This window comes from Lacerta agilis, chromosome 8 (assembly GCF_009819535.1).
Source record: "Lacerta agilis isolate rLacAgi1 chromosome 8, rLacAgi1.pri, whole genome shotgun sequence".
Lineage (NCBI taxonomy): Eukaryota > Metazoa > Chordata > Lepidosauria > Squamata > Lacertidae > Lacerta > Lacerta agilis.
Window position 1 is genome coordinate 44,833,660 of NC_046319.1, and position 5,448 is coordinate 44,839,107.

Consider the following 5,448-nt stretch of genomic DNA (forward strand, 5'->3'; position numbering starts at 1 on the left):
TTTTACACTATGCCTGCTGATTGCAGCATCTGGGCTTCATGAGGCATTTGACCTTCACCTGTTTCAAGACTACTCCAGCTGAGGAATCTCACCCCTTCTCCCAGAGCTAGCAAGCCCCACCTGGCCAGCTAGGGAGCTGGGCTATTGGCCCTTGCCTGCCTCAGCCTCCTAGAGCACCCCTCCCACTGCCCCCTGCGCCTCAGAGTCTATTGTGTTCATGGGGACAGAGGCTCCTCTGGCTCTGGTGATGGGTTCTGCTGCTCTGGTTGTGGTGCATTGACCTCCATCCCCTCACCATCCTCTGTCATCCCATTAATACTTCCTTCCCCATCCCCTGCCTACCCTAGAGCGTCCCAGCTACACCCCTTGCCAGGATCCTCTTCTTCCTTTTCCTGCTCCCCATCATCCTGCCAGTTCATGACATCCAGCAACATCTGGAGGACCACAGGTTATCCACCCCTGGTCTAGACCAAAGACTCCACTAGATCAAGGACTCCTTCCATTCACAGAAGGCCACAACTGAATACAACAGGGTGTGTGTGTTTGCTTGGGAAGGCCCTGGTCCAAACTATATCATCAGTGTGGGCAATACTGAACCAATGGTCTGACTCATGAGAAGGCAGCTTCCTACATTCCTAAAAGGTATGTGATTATAGAATGGCTTATCTGACTTGGATACTTTTTTTCTTTAGTTGAAAGGTAGTTACAAATATCGTAATAAACAAATAAATCCCTCTTTCCCTCATGCCATTTTCCCACTGAACATTTTGTTTCTTTAAAGCATTTTTCACTCCGTTCTTCTTTTGAAAAAGCTCCCAGAATGACTTAGGAAGATCAGTAGTGAGACAATCACTTTCCTCAGGCTTACACTTAGGGGGAAAAGGATGGAGATGGGGGTTAGCCCAGTTACAATTCTTATAGTGAGTAGCTGGGATGGAAACAGTCCAGGAAGCGTTTCACCACCACTGAGGTATTTCTACACTTTGCTGCAGAAAAGATGCACATCCTGATAGTGTTTCATACTCATGTTGACAAAACTCCCTGCACCTATTAAGCTAACATATCAGTAAGTCTAAGTATCTTTCTCCATATAGAGAGATTTGCACGGTGAGTGGGTGGGTGAGGGGGGTGAGAGAGAGAGAGAGAGATGAAGATAACCTTGGCTGCATGCAGTTTTTAAAAAAAGTATTAGCAGCAACAGACTTGGGGTGTAGTGATATCAGGATAACTTACCGGTAATTATTTCTGCCAACAGACATGTATCAACACATCATTTGAAAGCAGCAGGCTCATACGTTTCACTGCTATCCAAAGGAAGTGGTGCTCTTTTCTTTTCCATGCATATCTCCTCTGAGTTCCTTGGGCTCAGGTGCAGAGATCGTGTGGAGGACTATGGTTTAGTAGTGCACACAGTTGTGTTTATTTCATTAATGAAGTTGTCATGGTTACCACTTCACCTAATCCACCACACTGCTGTCCAGCAGCATCAGCAAACTGGGCGTGTGCATCCAGTGGTTTTGCATCTGTGTTTTAAGGCGTTTTCCAATTGTAATGTGTGACCTAGCAGTAGGTCTGTTTAGTGGAGATCAATCCACCCATACAAGCATTTCGACTTGCCCAACAGAACAATTTCCACACCCTTGCACACTTTTCTGGGGGTTCTTCCAATCCTCCAGAGCAGATATGGGGAAAGTGCAGTCCTTCCTCAAGAGAGAGGCATTTTTGTATGGTATTCTCACTGAAGTATACATTTGTACACACAGTTTCACCTAATATATTGTTACACGCCATACCAATCTCAGAGCGGTGAGAGATTCCAGGGGTTCCAGATGTTTACCTGGGATCCAGTTTCCTTCAAATGAGGGACAGCTGAGATTGTGGTGGTGAACTTAAAACCTGAGTCTATGATGGTGGGGCTCATAGTATTAACATCTCAAAAGGTCTTGCTTCTCCCATAGTCCCAAAAGGTCTTGCTTCTCCCATAGATGAAGGCCCACCCACTTACCCTCTGGCACAGAGCAACTTAATTTGTTATACTAATGATGGTACTTAGCTGGGCACTACAGTCATTATCTCTCAAATAAACTTGCCCGACCAGTTCAACAATGGAATCCCCCCCAATTAGATTTTAACCCCCACTGGATCCAGGATCCCATCAATATGAAGGGACTCAGGCATCATGCAAGCTAACTCTCCAAATTCAAAGCAATATGCATTTTTGTACACTTTTTTATTGGAAAACTGCATTTCCAAATTCTGAGAAGTGCAGGTTTTGAAAGATAACCATGCTTCAGTTTCCATGTTTTGCAAAGTTAAAATGCAAACCAAACGGAATTTATCCCCCATCTCTGGTGAGGACCTGCAGGTATGAATGTTGTAGAAATAACACATCATGGGCGTAGCCAAGGGCGGGGAGGCAACTGCCCCTCCTAAATCAAGTAAATAAAAATACTTAATTAACTGAAGTTCTGCCCCCCCCCCAACATGAAGCCTGCCTCCCCCCACATAAATCCTGCCTATGTCCATGTAACACAGCCTTTCTCGACCTTGGGTCCCCAGATGTTTTTGGCCTACAACTCCCATCATCCCTGACCACTGGTCTTGCTACCTAGGGATGATGGGAGTTGTAAGAAGAAGAAGAAGAAGAGTTTGGATTTGATATCCCGCTTTTTACTACCCGAAGGAGTCTCAAAGCGGCTAACATTCTCCTTTCCCTTCCTCCCCCACAACAAACACTCTGTGAGGTGAGTGGGGCTGAGAGACTTCAGAGAAGTGTGACTAGCCCAAGGTCACCCAGCAGCTGCATGTGGAGGAGTGCAGACACGAACCCAGTTCCCCAGATTACGAGTCTGCCGCTCCTAACCACTACACCAAACTGGCTCTCAGTTTGTAAGCCAAAAGCATCTGGGGACCCAAGGTTGAGAAAGGCTGATGTAACACATCACAGCTAAAAGTCTCTCAACAATTCACAATGCCTCAAATGCAGCACCTATAACTGCCATCAGTTGGCACATTCAGATAACACCACATCAAACATACAGTAGTCAAGTGTAGAGAAATGTAGTAATGGCTAAGCATGTGTGAACCAGAGGTATCTCCTTCTGCTTTCACATTTCTGACATTACTGTTCCCCACCCCACCCGTCTTGTGCATGCTGGATAGGGACTTGCAATTCTGGTTCTCCAGGAAGGTCATTAAATAAACAAACAAAGAAACAAACAACCAACCCCCCCCCCCTTTATATGTCTTGACGCTTCATCTTAGACTACAATATAGCAAGCTCTGAACAGACTGATAGGTCAGTAATGTGTTTCAGTCGACAGATGTACTTGTGCGGAAATGTAGTGTCACTGCAGCTTTATTTAGGTGCAGTAGCTTGAGGCAGAGGAAGGTGCCTTCAAATGTTATAATTCAACTGACTGGTTATTTTTCTAGTTCTCAGAAGGGCATGAGAAATTGAATGGAATCATTCTGCTTAATGTTCACCATATCTCTCAAGGTCAGTAGGGTACCTTTTGAAGGTGTAACACACATCTGGAACATAGACCAAGAAGGGTACATACACACCATGGAACTACAACTGATCGTTACTGAAACTCTGGTTTGGGTTATTGACATGAACATATTCTGAGCACACTTTCCTGAACTAAACCTGAAGAGTTCCAAAATGAAGGGGTAAGGGCTGTTTCACACATTAGATTTCATCACATGGCAGCAAAACAGGGGTTTCTGTGGTTGTTCACTGGACAAGCCTCCTGATTATCCTGTAGCCCATATTGGTGTGATTTTTGCAAATATTTATTTGGTACAATTGCACACTACATTTTTTTATATACACACAACAATTTTAGGTCTAACACACACTTAAGAGGCACTTCTGACAAACTATGCTTGAGTCCACAAAAAAGTATGCCTCAATAAATTTGTTGGTCTTTTAATGTGGCACAAGACTCTTCGATCGTTCCTTTTAAACCTAAGAACTTGACTCATACTGCATTTTATTGGTCCATAAAGTTCAGCATTGTCAACACTGATTGGCAGCAGCTTTCCAGAGTTTTGGACAGGGGTCTTTCATATCCCTAACTGGAGATGTTGAGGATTCCACCTGGGACCCTCTGCATGCAGAAGCTTCAGACCCCAGCCTGTAGGGCTGGGAATATCTCCTACCTGACATCTTGGATAGCTGCTGCCAGAACTGAGCTAGATGGACCATTTGTCTGGCTAGATATAAGACAGCTTCCTATCTACCTTGAAGATAAATGGCTGCTTTTTTATTAATTAATGCTTCTATTAATTTTATGGTTTAGTTTGTGTTTTACTGTTTTGTGTGACATACATGTTCATATAGATTTTAGAGCTTTTTATTCCAATGTTAAAATTATTACTGTTATTATTCAGTGTCAAATGCTAAATATCATCACGTCAACTATCAATTACTGCCAAATATCAACTCAAAATAACACAATACATTAAACATAGATCTCAAATAGTTGGTGATGCCCAGTGAGTGTTTGGCACCAAAATTTACGGAGGAAACTTGATTGTTCTTACAATTTCTGCAAACGGCCCCCATTTTGCTCTTGGAAGCAAGCAATATTTTCAACATTTTCATAGTATAGTGCATTCGGTAATACCTACATGCATATAAATAAAATGTAATAATTTACCTAATATATAAACATATTTTGCCAAACGCACATGTCAGGGAACTGCCCTCAGCAGGGCGGGAGGTCTTGTTGATGTACCGAGAACCCTGACACCTCCTCAGTAGTGAAACCTCTTCAAGTGGGAAAAGTGGCATCTCCTCCAGCGGGGAGGGGTAAGCTGGAAACAGCCAGGCGAGACAAGGGCTTGGAGATGCTGCTGAGAGCCCCAGCACGCCTCATGAGTTTCTCTCTGAGGGGAGCACGCCACTTCCGTCACCCCAGTTGCGCAGAGGGGTCAAAAGGAGACAGGGGAGGCGGCGCTTTGGGGTGCCTAAATTCTTACGTTGGGGTCACAGCCGGAAACCGGCACTCCCGGATTCTGCAAGTGACTAGGACGGTCATGTTTTCACGTTCACTGCACTATAAATTGTCTGCACCATTAAACTGTTAAAAGACAGTTGAGACTCATGCCTGGTTACTCGTGAGCAACTGCAACGCAGATCTAACGGCACACAACATTTTATGCAAGCTCTGCATTAACACATTTTATCAGAGACATTGAGGCCTCAGGCAACAGCAAAAGAGGAAAAATGTCTTGGTAAGATAAGGCCTATATTTTGAAATGTGTGTCACAAAGATGCCTGTAAACCCAACATGTCGCAGCAGATGGGATTCTTTTCTCTCTCATGCCAAGTGTTGAGCTTGCAGGAGAATATTGTGATTTAAATCCTGCAAGTCAAAAACAATGCCCATCTACTTTTTAAACATTTTTATCTAAAGGTTCTTGTCCAGAGCATGGTTT